At 37.1% G+C, this 19,813-nt stretch overlaps 1 long non-coding RNA gene across 11 annotated transcripts in view; it reads right to left on the bottom strand.

Moving 5' to 3' along the window:
- The window catches only part of LOC149661388 (uncharacterized), a 286,806-nt gene that overhangs the window by 16,596 nt on the left and 250,397 nt on the right, over positions 1-19,813 (bottom strand). For all 11 annotated transcript variants that reach the window (XR_016368896.1, XR_016368888.1, XR_016368894.1 and 8 more), the window contains one exon: positions 2,097-2,185. This is a non-coding gene — a long non-coding RNA (uncharacterized LOC149661388). The remainder of the gene's footprint in view (positions 1-2,096; positions 2,186-19,813) is intronic.

Raw genomic sequence — 19,813 nt, 5'->3', positions numbered from 1 at the left:
AGAAAGGCGAAACGAGTTTGAAGGATGAGCCTACCCCGAAAACGTCTAGAGCTAGCGCGAGGGCAGGATAGATGTTGCGGGGGAGAGCACGGTCCACGGACGGCCTTCCCATTGTAAAATGGTCTTTGATTAATGGGGAAGAAAAATCACGTTTCCATACAAGCCAACTGCAGAGAGATCCAGGAGTGCCCAACGTAGAAGGAAACTTTTCCTGGCTTTTAACACAGCTAGTCTACAATCTACTTCCAAAGCATTAAAGCAACTAGGAAACCGGGAAGATTTAGTCCCTAGGAAACAAGGTCGACAAGAAAAAGTAAAATACCATAAAAATATTAATTCGTTTTAAAAGGCTACTTGAAACTAGTACGAGCAGTACTACGAAGTATTAAGTTTTGAAAACTGTTTCAATGCATTAGAATACATCTACATCTTGGGAATCGACGACCTATGGCTCACTCCACCATTATCTCCAATGTCAATCTTATGTCTCGTTATCTTTGTAGTTCAACGTATTAACCATGTAAATTAAATTCATACGAATTCAACTGTGGTGTCTCTCAATGTAATACCCTCTACCACCTTTTTTAATTTCCCGGGTTTAAAACATTCTTCAGGACGAATTTCCCAACAGTACGAAGCCTAATAGTGTTCCGACCCTTTTAACGAAGGGTACCGACGCGGGTACGGCCCATTTTAAAATCGTTATACACTATACCCAGGTTCAGGCGCAATTGATTAACGCAACTTGGTTTTCCATGAGATTTAACATTGCGTATTCATCCGCCTCAGCTTGCATTAAACGGCGTTTTCGCGTTGAGTACAGTCCAACATGTCCCAGCGAAGGCGAAACAACCGAGGCTCTCGTTTTGACAAATTAAACGAAAAATGTTTGGGAGTTGCTTGAACGTTTAGCCCATTTACCCGACTATTTAACGCGGGGATACGAAAGGTAAAAGCGCGTGTCGGACCCGGAGGGACAGAGGTAAAAGGGAGGGAAGACTTATACGAAGGATCAAATCTAAAACAATGCGAGACATTGAAGGATGGGCCAATATTACTTTTTGACGTTCGTGTCAAACACGTTTGAAGTTATTCTTTATACTCAAAAATGGGCAGGGCGAATACTGGGTGCCACGATACTGGTTTATAAAAAAAAATTCGCGTGTTACACTTTGTTTACTCACATAAATACGCTCTCCGTTTCTGAGATCGTAAGAGACAGAGGGGAAAATTGGATGGTTTAACTAGGAAGGTATCGTTCATCTTTCTACATTTAACACTATAGCGTAGGAGTGGAGTATAACTACGTTGAACTATCTACTTTTTCCAAGGTTGGAATTGATCATACACGATATCGTGAACTTGGGCAAATTAAGTAACTATCTCGGAGGATTTAATTTAAGATGTAGTTGCTAAATATTTCAGCTATAACTGTTTGTTTGAAGATTTTACACTACTTTGAATTATTTACTCCAAGAAAGATAGAAAAAGATTTTTGCGAAGACGAAGAAGCGAGCTCTTCTTCAAATATTGGAGAAACTTTAACATATAAAGGAGCGTCGGGCATCGTGTACCCTATCGCGTACGAACTAAGGTCCAGTCGAAAGAACTCCGTTCGAAAGACAGCCCTTAAGAATTTCCCCATATATCCCCTATTTCTCACACCACGCCGAAACTTTGAACTTAAAGTCACGAAGAAGTTTTTTCCGCCTCGTCTCCCGGCTGGTTTTCCCTTCGCTTATATATAAAGATTACGAAAAGATGACTGCCCGTTCGTTCAGTTTGCCCAGGAAAAGTCCGCTACCCTCTTTTCCCCTATTTCATTCCACGCCGTATTTACCGCGTACGAAATGCTCGTACGAAGCCAAAATAAAAGAGTCCGGAGCTTCAAAAGCGTGGACTTCTCATATGGAATGAACTGTCGGTTGATCCGCATTTTCCCCAGTTCAAGTTAAGGCGAGGAGAAATCCCTACTTTCCCTATAGTTTCCCATATCCTTTTTTTACTTCCGATTCGAAGGCCATTTACCTCCTTTTTCTTTCAAAACAAGTTTTGTCATTTTTAAAAGAAAGAATAAGAAACGCTAAGTTACTCACTTCTAAAGGACATCAAATTCCACTTTGTTTTCTAACTCGACGTGTCGGAATCTCTCGTACCGAGTTCTAGTTGAAATTCCTCGAAAAATCTAGAAAGAAAAGAACCAAAATAACATTTAGCCAAAACAAAATGAAAACCGAGTAGAGTGGAATGGGATTAGTTTTAAAACTAATCGGAATTGCTTATGACAAGCGAATAAACCCTTCGGTACAATGATTTTGGTAAAACAAAAACCATTGACCTATTTCGGTATTTAAATTTGTGGAAACATAGTCAAAAAATATATATCGATCTAAAAAATAGAAGCTAAATGCTAAATAGTTGCTGCCTACAAAGCTGATGAAAATCGATTCGACGGATTAAAGAGATTGTTTCCCGGTGACAAGAATGATATATCTCACGCCACCTAAAAAGCAATCGCACCCATAACTTGACGTAATATAGACTGAAGTCTATCTATAGACAGTGGATAAATTCACCTACTGGCTTAATGTCACTTCAAAGATTTAAACCTCTAAGTGAAAGATAATAGCCAAAAACGTAATAATAAGAAGTTTGGCATCTTTATTTGTTTGCCGTCATTCGAGCAAAAAATTGTCGTTGGATCAGAAAAGAAATTCGTGGTGTTAGAAGAAAAATGGAAAAAATCCGCTAAAAATGATAAGACGATAATTTATCAAAAGCTCACTTTCCACTAAGGCTATTACCAAACTTCATTAATTTGAAATATTTTGTCTCCGAAGCAAATCTTTAACGAAATTAGATTGATTAGAAAATTAATACGCTCTTAAAGAACAAACTCATTATTTCTCTGGCGTAAGGCGATTAATTAAAAAGGAAAATTCTCAGTTTAAATTAACTAATCTTTCAGAAAGTAAAGTAATCCTATTTTCACGAACACCATGTTCTGTCTTGGTAACATTTAGGCTTAGCAATAACAAGAAAACATATTTTGTAAAGATATATTGCAACATCTAGATTAGTCTTTATGTCCACAAGCTACTGTCACCCCCTGTATGTATTTTATCTCTGGAGGCAACTGCTGTCTCTCGTCTATCCTCCCATCCCCTTGGACGGTCCGTTCCTAAGCATCAAAACGATGGACATTCTTTCATTCTTTGTCCAATCACTTAGCAATCAAGTTGTCAAACAAGCTCTATATATCTCTCTCTATCTGATGATCATCCGGGACCATTTTTGAGACAAGAAAACGCGAAAATCTTATTTAGGGCTGGACCTAAGAGAGTGGGGAAAAAGATATAGATGCCATGCCATTTCGTGGCTGGCCCTAACAATAAGAATGTGTCTGCACAGTCGTGTGATGGTGGTGAGTTTTCTCTTATTTTTTTCTTGCAAGAGAGACACGGAAAAAGTAATGAAATCTTTGCAATCCTCCCCAAAAAAATGATTCATTCAAAGAAAAAATTGTGACCAGGATGGAGTTTAGGATCTTGGGTTTCTTGCATTGAACTTTAACTCTGGACGTTATGCAACTATATACATTTTCGTAGTTAATTTCTCTTATAGAAAGATAAAGAGATATAGAGTCAGTCGCCTTAGTAAATATTGCCATTAATTTTCCAGTCAAGACTGCGAATAAAAATCAGAATAAGATTGCTGGCTGGAGTTCTAGCGTTTCCAGTTGGAAAGAGGCGATATATTTATACGATGGATTTCCGAGGGTGAGTTAGTATAGAGTGGGCTGCTACTATAAGACTTATTGTAGCTTTCGCCAGTCTCTTTCGTACTATTCCATCACTAGTTACACAAGCGCGGAAGCGAAAACAAAAGTGAGAGGAAAAAAACTAAAAAAAATTCACGGAGAAATTATTCTACTGGAAAAATATGATAGGCTTGAAAAATACTCCGAAGTATTTTCTACCCCATGAGATTTAACGTTGAATTCTCCAATAACAACTGAATTTTTGGGGTAAATAAAGATGGATATCAAACTCTGAATGATAATAATTGCAATTTTGTTAATAAAATGCCTGAATTAATAGACAGCGAGATAAATTTAGGTGGAATAATAATGACCCAATATTTTACAACTGAGGGGATGTTCGTTGTTTGTTTATCGAGTCTCAAAAGTGTTTTTATTTACATTTATGGTTATATCCTTATTCTTCAGGGGGATATAATCGATATAATCGTTCTAAACAGCTTATTGATCGCGAGGGCCAGTCTGAATATAGGCTGGGCATCGGCTAGTCCAGGAATGATGGTCCCGTCTATTCTTATCTCGAAACGAGCACACCTCCGCTAAGAGATAATGGTAGGAAATATTCCGCTTTGAAAAGGATGGACAAGGCTTACGGTCGTATTTTTGAGGCCTCTGTTTATATAGTTAAGAAATAAACTCATAAATTTGACAGGCAAGCATATATCCCGCTTTTGGATGAAACAAAGTCAATAACGATCCTCATTCATATCCAAGTCTTATATTCCTGTACCCGTCGTTATTCTCGTTTCGCGCATATTAGTTCCAATTTAACGAACTATTTATAACACCTGAAGTATATTAACTGTGGCTCTAGTAAGTAATTAAAATAGACATATTCTCGGAAATTGGATAGGGCAGGGCAATCCCAAAAGGAAACACCTTTCAATGGCTTTAATTGAGCTGCGTATGCTCATTTAAATATTTTTCCGTATCAGAAAATAAGAAAGTTTATTAATCTTGGCATTATGGTAGGGTATATAGTTATAAAATAACATCAAAGGAAATTGGATAGCGCAATTACGAGCCAAGAAATTGCAAAGAAACATGTGCAAAATCACAACGAATTTCGAGGATTTTTCATATCAAAACTTTGCATAAAGTACACACTCTCTCCCTCCCTTTCGCTTTCTACTATATGAACTTTGCAACTATATTTCTCTTCGGAACGCTTTCAAAGCCCACTTTCCGCCGCTCCATATTTTGTTTACAGTCGTTGCCTTTTCGAAAGTGAAAGCTCGTTTACTCCAAGCTTTATCCCCCTTTAAAAATGATTGAAATCGCGCTGCTCAAAGTAACAGCCTACAACGTACGTACATCCCACCCTTTATCTATTAAATGTTACGAGGCTTTCTCTTTAAAAGTAGCAGTCTTCTCTTTCATCAGCGGCGCCTAATACGTAACATCAAACGTTCCATTCGAAAGATCCAAGGAGTATCCGCCCATAGATAATTAGGAATATAACATTTTAACGCTTTTAAATAGGCCCCAGTTTTAGATCTGCGCGGCGCCAATGCGCGGCTTTAATTACTATAATGTTAACAGAAATAATTATAAGATTCTAGAAAGGAATTTTGATACAACCGTATTATTAGTTTGAGCACGAAAATATGAAATAGTACCTAAATGGATAATTATACCAGCTTCATAAGTACTATAGTTCTTCAATAAATTTCAACGAAATATTCGAAAGTTTTAAGTCGTACATCTCCAGTTAAAAAGCTAAATATAATAGCATGCAAAAATTGCACTTTCAATCTTTCTCTTAATACAACAAACTTAAGCCTATTCACGATTATCTTCGCTATCATGGCATAGTAAGTTCCAAACATTATTTGGAATTATTTTACTTATGTCATTAGTATCCGATCAATCTTTAGAATTCTTCCTCTCAACTATAAGTTCTTTCAAAGCATAGGAAGGAAGTTCTTTATTGATTTACTTTTTACGCGAAATTAATTGAAGTCATTTATCTATAAAGATTCCTTTGGTCTATTTTAGAAAGAAGCGATGAGAGTGCCCATCAGACCCTTTAATGATCTTAGTGGCCGAAAGCTATAAAGGAAGCTCGATCCATAGAAGGAAGAAAAAATAGCGGAAGCAATAGGAGGGGTCACTAATTTTCTTCTTCTCATTGGGCAGTAGCTCCATAACAGTCAGTAGTTATTCCTTCTCTTTTTATTTCAACGTCTTCTACTAGGGGCGATAAAAATAATGAAAGTGAACTAGCGAAATTAGAGGGAGCCCCAAAAACCATAATATAAAGGGGCACCCGAGAAAAAGAAATTATAGCCCAGAACAATCGAGTGTTTCTCTTCTACCATGGAAACCATATCGTACTGCGAACTGGGCCAATGAATACATTTCCTAATCTACATTTTTTAGCTTAAAGTTTTTAAAAAAAATGGATTAGGGCTTCTAAGAGAAGAGGTGAAATTTCAAGCCATATTTGAACATCTTAAGAAAGAGAACATAGCCGAAATTTTTCAACTCCAGACTAAAGACGAAACTTTTCTTTCAATGAAAAGATTCACCTATAGGAATTTATGCCTAGACGTTCTCGTGATCACTCTACATGGGCGTGAAAATTTAAATTCGAAGGTGTTAAGGCGGGCGGGGTGACCCGGGAATGAAAGAATAACCCGGAATAACCATTAACGGGCACGTGGGGGTCACGAGGTGATTAATCAGAGTGTTTGATTTTAGGGTACGGGCTTCTATTCATTTTGAGCGACGCTTTTAGGGGCAGAAAACGACCTGAATGGAAGTAGGTAGGCACCTACTCCCATGGAACGCGTTCAAAACACGTTATTAGGCTTAGCTCTAACCACAATGGCGCTCTTTAGGTAATGAAGGTCGGGTGACGCTCTCAATCATATCCCCTAATGACTGATGGACGACGTTCCAAAGAGACCGAATCGACTTCTCTAACGTAGATCTTTTCGTTATAAAGGCGGAAAGAGTTCCAGTTCAGACGATATATTACCTTAATAATACGAGAATTGAACTGGCCCTGGCACCAAATCGAAATAGTCCATCGTATCGACCCCCATTGGCTTTCATTCGATCTCGTATAGAGAAAGAGAGAGATTGAGTTTGGCGGAGGAACCTCTATTATTATGGACTGGCACACACTATACTAATGTTCATCCAAACTTGATAAATACTACTTCCTTTCTTATGGCATTAAACATAATGTATCCATACGCCGGGACTATGGCGCGAAGCTCTACTAGCGACTAGAGTAAACAATACAGTCGCCATTGACGCCATTTAGAAGCGTAATAATTCAACTTGTTTACGTTAGTCTGTCTTTCGATAATAATGGATTACGGCTATACCCAAAACATTTAGATAAGCGTTGAAACAACAGGAGTTAAAATATCTTCACGCTGTCTATTTGATTTGATAGTTTAAGGAATAAACTCAATAAGAGTTATTGCTCTCGGTTAAATAATAAATACATACAATACACGCAAATTGATGTATCAGTATTCGTAATTATATTCAAGGTGGTTCGGATCAATAAATGAATATTTTCAATAAAGGCGATTCGAAAATCATACGAGAGTGTTTTGATCCGAGTCAATCTGTTAAGTACAACTTAACAATGTGTCTATAGCGAATATAATTTGAGTTTTATATTTTGAAAACAATAAAACCAAGTGAACTACTTTTAAATAAATTTGTTCATCCACTGTTTTGCTTCATAAATGCGCTTACTGAATCGAAAACTAATCCGCAGTTTTAATTGTAAATCTCTAACGAAAATGTTTCATTTCGAATTTTGTGGAGAGGAAAAAAGAAGAGCATTCCAACGAAGGGATTTACCGCCATTGTCAAGTCAAGCGACCCTTAGCCGCGCGTTCAGGGCCTGAAATGGGTTGGTGTACTAGGGCGAAAAAAACAATGCTTGGAAAAACTACGCGACGGGAAATAAAAATCAGAAATGGGGGTTATTTCCAGGCATTGCTATCTCTTGGCTCCACGCACCGACTTTTACAACCTAGCTCATAAAGGGTGCTTGCTCTCGTGCTCTCATTAAAAACGATAACAAGCGACCGAAATGCGCCTTTTAAAAATTTTTCCTACTGCACGAGAAAAAAAAAAAAAAAACTAAAACCATCGCGAGAATTTACGGATAAGGAGTAGAAAGAACTGTAACATTCTTCCCTAAGCCTTGCCCACTAAATTCATCTCAGTCTTTCAAATGCAATAGGAGTGTTGATGAATTTTGTTTAGAAGAAAAATTATCCCTCGGGAATTAACTATTAGCGGAGAATACAAATGTTAGGATTAAAAAGCGTACCAAAGAATAAAACCAAATTGTATCAATATCTACGTACATTTAATACACAAAAAGGAAACTAAATTTTATGCTAGAGATGAGAAAGATTTGGCTGCAAAGAGAAACAATGTAACTACCAATGAAGGGTCAGTTTATGAAAATTCAACACTTCGCTAACGAGTTTTATTTTTCGTAATCTCTCTGGACATCTCATCGCTAGACTTATTCTTAAGATGTACTCTCTAAGCAACTTTCTCATCTCATTATAATCATTTCCGAGAATTTTTTTCTTTCTTATTTTTAGTAACCAGCCAGAAGATGGGATGGAAAAACGAGTTGAAGGGGTAACTCTGTCCAGCCTCTAGCTTCTTCCATTTTCCTCACGGCTGATGAAGCCCGATTTAATATCTAGCCTTTGCATTAGAAACTTCCTTAGCTCGAAACAATGGCTTTTGCTCAGAGGTCGGTAAAAAAAATGGCACGAATTTTCAGGGCTTTTGTTCGTGGAATGACTTTAAAAACGGTTCTTCCTCCTCGTCACTAACATCCTAGTCCGGGAAATAGCGCCTCTCATTGCGTACAAAAAGAGAAACATTCTTTTGGTTATGGCTGAGAGGCATTTGCTCCCGGACTATCGGGGTCCACTCCAAATTATGGTTTAGGCTTAAGGGTTCTACTCATTATTAAGCGCGAAACTTGGGGGCGCGAATTTCTTTTGTTCTCTCTTACCGCGATATTTTTACTCAGTAATTAATCGCTCACACTAAGAATTAACGCTCACTCTGCTATTTTTTTCCTCACTTTCTAACTTCCTTTCTTGTAGCTAGAGCTATCTCCTCCAGCTCTTCCTTCAAAGGTTGATAGAAAAAAAACCTAGCCCGAAACTAACTTCTTTGAAATTTAAAAGTAATGCTTATAGAATTCTTGATGGCCAGTTGTCTAGTGTCTGACACCTTGTTCGAGGAAAGCCAAGTCTTAAAAGGATACTACCATATGTTACCTCTTGTTTTAATCTACAATGTTTATAGAAATTCACTAAACTATAAAGATACAAAAGAATTAAAAGAAAAAAAAACAACACTAAAATGCTTCTCAGCATTTTGTTTCGTGGAAGCTTTTAAAACATCGGGAACGCTTAACGACAATCCGATTGGGAACCATCCTCTTGTTTACGAAACAATAAAGCATTAGCAACCTAGCTCCCCCGCCTTTTCCTAGACGTACAAGAAGATAAGGCAAGGTTTGTAAATACGCGGTGGTTTACGTAACGTCTGTGGTCTAGGTTTTCTCATATCGTTTGAAATTTTCCCCAATAAATAATTGGTTTCAAAGATACGGTAAATAAGAAAGATACCAGCCTCCTCTTACATATCTATTGACCTTGGTTTACTGGACATAGCAAGAAAGTTTTACGAAAAGTTTTAAGACTTGGAGGCAGAAAGTGGATTTAAAGACTTTTCCTACTTCCTATAGTGCAACGCTTCAAGCCGCGGCAAAGAAAGGAAAAAACACTACCTATAGCTGTACGCTTCATTTACTTCGCCTGTTTGGAGCTAAGCCTTTCTTTCCATTTAGGAAATTGCTTTACAAAGCTTGGATCTCTAAAACATACCGCTTCATCCTTAGTATTTTTCTGCGAAATAAAAAAAATCTCCACAAAATCTTACATATGTTGTAATTATAAATTCGGTATCTCTTATACCTTTTAACCAAAATATACATTGGATCTTTTAAATTTGTCTACCTCCCTTTCATAGATTGTAATCAAATATAATTTCCAGGAACGCGTCATTAGCCAAAAGAAAGATACCAATCTATATATACCTTCAGCTTTAATAATGAGCCGATTTTCATAAATCAACGGTAGCTTGGCATTTTAAAAGAATAAATTCCTTCCATCCGTGGAATCTCTCTCTAGCTCTAGTTGCACCATTAATCTACTTTAATTGGCATAAAAATGAATCCCATTTTTACTCTTTTTTTCGCTGACCAAACAAAGGGCAGACAGTATAGCTTCCCATTTCCTGAATATAGGATGTAAGGTAAAGATCCCTGAAGTTATCCTACACGCGTACGGAAAAAGAAGGGACTTAATTGGATCTATCCAAGCGTTTTTACAAATGAAGCGTACATTTTAATTTATGAATGCTTCATTACCGAGTTACAACGTTCCTACGTACAATTTTTTAACAATAAATGGTGCTTTTTTACATTACCATCAGTACATAGTAAAGGATTCTAAACGAAAAGCTAACAAAAATTACAAAAAAAACTTGAAATATAAAGCCAAATTGTAAATTGTTAAAAAGAGTTAGAAATACATTATGTCAAACTATCACTGCACTAATACAAAAAAGGTAAGTGTTTACTATGTGATTTATCCTTCGGAAATCATAAATTCTCACAGGTAGAGAAATATTTCATTTGTTGTGCGAGTGATTTACCTCTCTGTTCTCGGATTAGACTTTGGAAATAAAAGTTACAGTAGACTTTAATCCGTACCACAAATATATAGAAAAATCTTAGGGTGGCAAAACTATTAAACAACATTCGTTTAATTAAAACCAATAGAGGATAGGTATTATCTCCATCTCTTATCCCTCATAAAGAACTACTCCAACATTATTTCAAATTCGATGAACATATACGTAAGAAGCTTTCTGACTGGAAATTTCCAAATCGACTTTAAGGAAAGAAATCGGATTAAAACTGGGAGGGAAAACTAGAAAACGAAACGAGAAAGAAGAAGAAGAAGAAAGGAAGTAGTCTTTCTAAGGAAAAAGAAATCGATTGTTCCTTCCTCAAAATTTCTCTCTCTCCTTTTTTTGTCGGTGGTATAATACTACTGTTACAATCCTGGTTGGGTTGGGTTGAGTTTCGTTGGTTCTTTTTCGGACAAGTGGAAAAGTTTCTTCTCCAACTTACTCTCTTTTTTTCTCTCTTATATTTTCTCTTCCACAGTTTTCGTTAGCAAAGAAAGAAGGGAAAAGGTTTTGACCCCCAAATTACGCCGGTTCGCATTAAAAGCGAGATCTTCTCTCTCCCTCTCACTAGAGCCACTCCTTCGTCGATCGTTTGTTACAGAAGGATAGAATACCAGAGAACTGGAGAAAAAGATATCAAAGCTACAATCCCCTTCATCCTAGAAACTTTCAAGGGAAGATATCATACTTTTCAAAAAAAAATCAGTTAATTCCTCGCATCGGTATTAAGCTCGGCCCTCAGAAAAAATCTAAGAAAGAAGGGCATCTACATGTAAGCTACATAACGTTACTTCAATAAAAAAAAGAAGGGTTCTCCGTCTCTCTCGTTAAACTCATACTGGGAAGAGAGATTGAATTTATTGTAACATTTCTTTATATTACTGAATAAAGTTCTTGCATTTCTTTTTATATTTTGTGGTATACTGTTCGCGGATGAATTGAATGTTTTATATTATTTATATTCATAAGATTCGATTCAAAAATGGGCCATTATATTTTCCTTCAATAATCGTGAAAGTAATTGATACTCTAAAAGTTGGCTCTGATTGAAAGAGGTTTCTTTTAAATTTAATCAAGCTAACATTGGCAAAATTTCTTAAGATATGCAAGTGGAGGAATGGAAATTCAGCAGGGACCCGGAGGAGAACGGTGGGAAAAAAACCATGGTATACAACACTATCATCGTATCTCTGGGGGATATATTCTTCTTTATTTTTTGTATCTCCCTTCACGAGCAGGTTAAACCTCCATCAAGATCCCGAGCTTCTTCGCCTTCGCGCGCTCTTCTCCCTATAGCAAAATCCCAGACTAGCTCTAGCTCCTATCCTCCGATTTTCTTCTCCGCGTCGCTGGCGCTCGCACCCTCAAACCAAACTAGACCAACAGCATCTATTTTTTTTCTCTCTTTTCCATCCTCGTAGATTCGTCCGAGCGAACACCCTGAGTGAGAAGGTATGGAGAAGGAATTACCGTTATTCCAATCGATACTCATGAAAGATACATGAAAGTGGCCCTCCCTAAATGAAGAATAACGTCCCTTTTTTTCCTCTTCCAACTTTTCTCACACTCCTTCCTTCCCGTCTCGAGAGAAGGAAAGAAGAAGGAAAGAAAAAAAAAGGAATCGAGATCCGACCAACACGCCCGGCGAGTAAAACTTTTTTTTGGAACGATCTAGTATTTTTAAACCCTAGGAGATTCCACGTTTTTTGAATTATTTATTTCAGGAGTTATTTTAGAAAGTAAATTTTAGTCGTGGAGTGAAAAACAGTGACTTTGTAACGTTTACGAATTTATATAACCGTACTATCCTACACCCGGATAACTTAAATTTTATTTTTGTCTTCCAGTACAACGTTTTATTTGGGCTTGTCAATATTGTTTATATTTTTACCTCGTTCTTACAAGAAAAAAAGAAGAAACTTTGTCGGAATCCGGAACCAAAACGACGAAACTAAATTCAAATTTTCTTTTATCGTTATTATGCCGTATCCAAGTTTACGACTGAACCGATATGAAAGATGTAGGTTTTTGAAATAAAACAAAATAAGGTTAGGTACAACGCCACCGATAACCATTTTTCCATGCACATAAAACTCTGCAAAACGAAAAGCAAAAATCTTTTGGATGGGAACTACTTGTACGTTACGGGTTCCTGGTTTTTACAGGAGGGGTTCGGGTCAAAATTTAACGAACAACGTCATTTATATTCTAACCATGGTCCTTCCATCTAGAGGTCATACCTCCAAGATTATCTCTCCCGTGTAAACGTCTAAATAAACATTTGTCACAATATTTAAGATTTAAAACTAGAAGGCGCTTTCTACCACACATTAAGAGGCTGGCGCTTGGACCACCTACATAGAAGCACACTGTCCTTTCATCATAATCAATTAAATATCACCAATTTAACTCAATGCATTTGAAACCAAAAGCTTAGTCCATTGGTAATTTTAAACGCCAAGAGATTTGCTTGAAAGGTTTTCCAAAAATAGACCATTTTAGACACGTAATCCGATCCTGCAAAGTTTCTCCTGACATAAAAAAAAGAAAAAAGTACAACATCAGCTCGATAGCTTTACGGTTTTTATAGAGGACGTTACTATAGAGACGGCCCTCGCCCTGATACGGAAAAAAGCGGTATTATGCTAAGGGACGGATGGATCCGGGAGACCGCAAAAAGAATATTTAATTTCCGATCGGAAATAACCTCGTCACATGACAGCTACCATCATAGTAAGAACCTTGAATATAATCTAAGGTGCATACACTGTCATTTAGGTACACGTCGATACGATAAATGTTAACAAACTTATCAGGTAAAGGACATTTTGATTTTTAAAACCCCTTGAAAACCTATGGTTCCCATACATTTTTCCTAAAAAAAAATGGGAAAAAGTGTTAAATTACAGTCCTGAATAATGTTGTTAGTAGTTGTGGAAAGTAGTTTTTTCATTTAGAAAGACGATTTTTTCTGTTTCACTCGCTTTAATTGAAAAATATATGAAATAATCAAATTAAAATCACGACAAGCCGAGAGCTTCGTAATGAGCCAATCCGTTCTGCTGGTAAAATTTCACGGGCGTCCATTCCCATAGGGAAAAAATTCCAATAAATCTAAACCCACAATGTCTTCAAAATATTTTAAATGAAATAAAAGCCTCAGAAAACTTTCATTTCGATGGTTTTAGGAGCTCAAATGTCAAACTTGTTTACAAGGCCAATTTACCAAGGAGCTCGCACGCGTTTGTCGGTGTTTTTACTTTGCAAACTAGTTTAAAAAAGATAGGGTATAGCGAGAGGGTGGCCCTTACAATGAATAGGAAATGGATTTTGGGCCCATCGCTATCGGTATTAGATTTCTTTAGGACGAAATTGAATTTCCCACCATACGTCAGAGCGAATTTATCGAAATATCGCCCAGAAAAAGCCCCGCAGCAGCGAGTATACGTAGATATCCAAGACAATATTATTCGTACAGGGAACGCTATACTACATCGGAACAACGCCGAGCGGAAAAAATCAATAAGATGAAAGAGTCGGGTAATGCGTTTGACAGTCATAAGCCAGGGTCGGAATAATTCCCAGCTGAATTAACCGGGTAAAAATGCCAATAGGAAGAAGAGAATTCACCCAATCTTAGAGTGAGACCTTTAGCGAAAGGGAATTCGTTTCTAGGCCACTAGGGTCAAAATGCTTAGAACAAGAAATATTTCTTTTATTATTTCTTTTTAATGCAATCGTTTTGTTTTAAACAAGATCGACTAGATGCTATAAACGGAAACGTCTCATTATCCAAAGCTTCTTAAAATGAATCCGAGCAAAGAGGATGACTGTCTCGTATTGATTCATTTTACCAAAAATATCTCAAAATAATAAAACACAAAACCTAATTATTTCTAAAGTTTAATACCATAACTTCAATATCAGATGGTTTTTCCTATTGAAATACCTCAATTCAACTGCTTCAAAATGAAATGTAAATTTTACTTCTTATTTCGTGTGTTATGGGAAATATTATTCAAGGTTGTTTCCATGACAACAAAAATAACTTACAACTCTATTTTCGTGCAGAACAAAGAAACGAGCGAGCCCAGACGGTAAACGATAAGAAATATTACAAATAAAATTGAGTCTAGGATTTAGGAAATTATTTTTAGCAACCTTAACTACAGATGTCTGTAAAAATTAGATTTCTTTTCTCATACAGAAAAAAAACATTACGTCACTATACTTCTTCCATCATTCTTAGATTCTTACAGTTAAGTGCCTTTCTTTTCCAAAGGCAAGTACCAAACAAAGTATGGAAGTAATATTTACAAGGGTGTTTCATTTTCACGGGGAACACTCCCGATCCCAGACATAATGGCTAAGTTTTTCCTCGTACCAGCGCGTGTTTCTGGTAAATCATTTATTCGTTATTCACCATAAAGCAGAAGTACATAAGACTAGAAGTAAACAAGAATATTCGTAGCTTCTAGAGTCATAAACGTTAAGAAGAATGAAGGTAGAGACTATTTCTCTTGATTGTCTTTTTTTTCTATCTCCACGTGCGCCTCCTCCCTCATCGTTCTTCTTCTTCTTCCCTAGGACCAATGGTCTTCCCAACAGACCTTCAATCGTCCCTATGGACTAATATTTTTCCGCATTGAGAAACGAGGCGAAAGCCCAGACACCGGACCGATTTCTATTACTCAAGGCTTTTCCCTCACCACTTTCTAGCAAAAGCCGCGAAACGATCTTAGGTCACACTATGACCCGGGAATTTCGGAACATAACTCGAGCGAGAGAGGAAGATTGAAAAGTCATTTACATTTATTTCCTTTCAAAATTTTGAAATAAGACCCGTTAATAATTATTGCCTTGAAGGAATATCGCTCAAAAGGATTCGAATAATTTAATGGGGAAACGTAACAACGAAAAGTAAGACAGATAAAAATCAATTTACACCTTGTTACCAAGTCAAAACTTAAACTACGCTGATGCCACAATAATGTATCCTGTTTATTTTAGAAAATGAAGGCGAAGTCCAATTAAAATTGGTACCAACAGCGCCCAAAATAGATATTTAATGTTATTGCCGCGCTTATTGCAATGGCGAAAATATATCTAAACATTAGCGGGAAACTATAAATATATATACTTAGAAGTAAACAAAATTAAACCCTAGGTAAATTTATTGCCACAGACTATATTGTTAGATGGATGCGAAATACATGTAAGTTTCGCTAGGGATAAATCCATTCGTGTACTTATTTGGAAGTAAGCGATACGTATAGTCTGTGGTTGGCCCAAATTTGCACCATTCGAATCAATATTAAAACCGCATTGCCCAATGGAATTACCGTAGCAGATTTAAGGGGAATTATTTAGATGTTTGGGAGATAAATCAGAGAAAATAAACGAAAGAAGAACTTATCTAATATATTATAGAGAATTCTACGACTGTTTGCTACGAAGAAAATAGGGTTTCCGTTTCCTTTCAAGTATCTTTTGTTTGTCCGTATTGTTTCCATTCCTAGAAAGAGTTCTTCCGAATCTAAAGTGACATTTTCTGGTTATAACAAGAAAAGGAACGTTGAAAACTTTCAATTCTCTTAGTAGAACCAGTTCAACTAATCAGTTCCGTAATTTTTCTTTGCCAATTCACTTTTTGATAAACGGATTGGTTTAAAGCAAAAAGAAACTCAATTTAGGGAATGGCGTCTCTTCTTACTCTTTCTTTTGGTTTCCTCTCAGTGACCTTTCAGCGATTTCTCGGGAAAGTTTTTTTCGGTTCATTCTAAGAGAAGATTGTCTCTGTTTCTCTGCCATGTAGACCATGTTCGACGAAGAAAACGAAACGATTCTGGGATAAGAAGTCGGTAAACAACAAGAACGGCAAAGGTAATAGTACCATGGATACGTGTGCGCCGAATAAGTTAGTATTGTTACTTTGAATTAAATGATATTATCCTTTTAATAATATGATTCTAAAAAGTTTTCATTACTCTAAAGATTGAATGGCATTTCAACTAGTGTTGGAAGTGGGATGAAATAACACCGGGGAAAGGTTACAACACATAAGGTGTCATGTTACGAGTACACGACCCACAAAAACAACAGTAGGAAGTTGTTTGGAGAGAAAAATAGGCAGAAAAGAAGAGTCCACCATAATCAATAACCATGGACGAGGGAGGCTGGAGTGGAACCAAGAGTGGCTCGTGAAGGGTGGGCGGATTTAACACTCCGTTTACAGTTGGTGCTTTTTCTTATTCCGGTCGACAATGCGAGAGAAATTCGTTTCGACTTTGGAACCGTTCCGGGCATGTTGGTCTCTTGTTGCAGGAATGTTTGACGCGAAGAGACGGGGCGGCGAAACAAAGCGACCTGACGATTTAATATCGAATGCCGACGGAAAAAATAAAAAAGATGGGGCTGCAAAATGGATAGAGGGATCTTTAGAGGCAGTTTCGACACGCGTAAAATGAAGGCACCCCTGATCGTTTCAATAACTTTATATAATATGCCCTCGCAATATAGCGTAGTCGTCAAAAAAATATAGGGATGACGCGAAAGCCTTGTTTCAGCTATAGAATAGCGATCCATACAATTTTCATCGACTTTTAAAAGAAAAGTTTCCGATATTTTATCAGCTGACATGGCCAGAAAAATAAAGAACTATGAAATATTTTTGTCCGACATTTCTTTTTCGTTGTGTTTGCTATGATATTTTTAAAACCACATATTTGGAATATGTAACAATAACATGCAGAGCATGAAGTTATTCCCTTCTATAGTATTTTCAAATATTTTTATATCTATGGCTTTCAAATATATTTATATCTATGGCTGGTAGTTCCCCGCGTTGAGGCTGGTTACTTTCCCCAACCCGTGCGCGTCATCGGGGAAACCAAAATCCCTAAAACTCTCTCCGCGTGTACGTTCGTGAACCCGAAGATGAACTCTTTCAAGAGCCCTTCACGAACTTTGAAGACCCCGTAGCTTCTGGAGAGAGGGTATAAAAAGACGGCGCCTTCTATTATTCGCTCTCAGTGTTGTTCTTGGTAGTACAGTTGTACTTTTTTAGTACATTTTAAAGTCTTGAGTACGAAAAGTCCATTTTGATATTTGAAAGTACATTTTCAAATTCCATTTTTTAACATTAGCGTCTATGGGACGAAAATTACGCCGCAAGATGGCGCCAAAAGCCTTTCGTGGAGGGGGAAGGAAATTTTAATACCCCCAAAGGGAGAAAAGTACGTTTTCAAAAACCTCCCATTGGGGTAGTACGTTTTACTATTGGGGAAAGTATGTTCCCAAAAATCCAAGGAACAACACTGTTCGCTCTCTCTCGTTACCCATCTGCAAGGCCGGACTCTGCCCGATTTGTCCCAGGACCGAGGCCGACGACACGAGGTCCAGCCCGAACCACGTTACCGGGCCTAAACCAGGATGGACCTTTGGAGGACCGAACTTTAACCGGCCGAACTTTATCTTTCGCTTCGAATCCGCGCCCTCGATGAACTTCCATACGGTACCGTACAAACAATTATTTTTATAAAGAGCTCTCGCGAAATAATGCGCGCCATTATGGGAATAACCAGCCCACCAATTTTTATTAATTAAGTAATGCTTATCATGAACTGTTAATCAACCATATTACCTTTTAAATGAACCTTTCAAATATCAAATAAATCTTAATGTTAATTTTAATCATGCCGACAGTCCATTTTAATTTAATCCCCCTAGACAAAACGAACCTATTTAATTACAATTTATTATTCACCTAAGTTATCTATAAAATCTGTCGCAATTGAGGACTCCGTCCGGGATATGTTTCCCTTTGTTTAAAGTTATGAAAGCCTAATTTTTCGCCCCTCATTACGTCGTATTTGAGATATAGTTCTTGTTCGTGGTTAACGAACATTGATTAATTTTTTTTTCTTTAATGGTTCATGGTTAATGACCTAAGTTTTTATTTATCACGTGGTTAGCGTTGATTTTAAATTATTTTTTATTACATATCTCAAATCGACGAATTTTATAGGTAGAAATTAATTAGCTTTCAGTTTATAACCAATTCTAAGTCGCAACTTGTTACATAGAATTGATTTTTGTTTTTAGTTAATAGTACGTAAAGTACGTAATTTTAGTTAATAGTACATAAGTACATAATTTTAGTTAGAAGTGTATTATTTTAGTTAGTAATTTTGTTAGGAGTACATAAGTACATAATTTTAGTTAGAAGTGTATTATTTTAGCTAGTTTAGTTAGGAGTGTATATTCTAGTTTATTTTAAAATTTTACCCACGTGGTTTATTAAGGTTGGTCATCCTACCCCAAATCTAACGTTAAATTTAAGTTGCATTTGGTACTAACTCATTGTCTCTATATAGAACCCCCTATAAGTTTAAACAGTAACGTAAATTACTCCATGAGTTTATACCGACCTGAGCATAGTGAAATTTGTCAGCCAAATTTGGGTAAATTTTCTAGCTGCCGGGAGTGTTACGAAATTTTTTCAGCGACTCAAAGGAGCGCTAGAGAACAAAGGGTTGCTCTTAGAAGTGTAATCCCTGATCAAACTAGCCAACAGCCTAATTTGTCCAATATGAATAATCCCCACCCTAGGGATGCCGAAATAACGGCGCTACAACAGCAAGTCGCGCAATTAATGGCGCAAATAATAGCAAACAATGGGCAGGCCGCAGCTCAGCCTCAAGTTTTACCCCCCTCTTGGGCACCCCCCATCACGTTGCCAACATTCTCAGGTAGTTTTACCGATTCGAATATTAAAGAGTTTTTAGTTAAAGCCCATCAGGTGCTCGCTTCTCGGGACTGCCCCGAAAATCTTTTTGTAAGGCACTGGGTCCCCAGCATGCTAACAGGTGTGGCCGCTGAATGGTTCGCGCGCCAAACCCCTTTTCAAACTTTTGCCGAATTTTCCACGGCTCTTAAAAACGAGTTTCAGGGTCAAGGGAATGACGATTTAATACTAGAAAGACTGGATACCAGATTTCAAAAATCAGGTGAAAATGTTAGTAATTACGCAGAAGCCATGAATACTATTATGCGTAAATTAATTGACCCCATACCAGTAGCTTCGCAAATTAGGTATATTAGGAAAAATCTTAATCAAGAATTAAGAAAAGCCCTGGCATTAACTACCGCTACCTCGGTGCGAGAATTTGTAGATAAAGCCATTCTTATTGAGCAAGCTTCAGCCCCCCGTCGCGGTGAAGATGC

This window comes from Phalangium opilio, unplaced genomic scaffold (assembly GCF_054372755.1).
Source record: "Phalangium opilio isolate 3A_F unplaced genomic scaffold, DU_Popi_V2 ptg000070l_1, whole genome shotgun sequence".
NCBI lineage: Eukaryota > Metazoa > Arthropoda > Arachnida > Opiliones > Phalangiidae > Phalangium > Phalangium opilio.
This window is presented reverse-complemented; position numbering and strand designations above follow the sequence as displayed.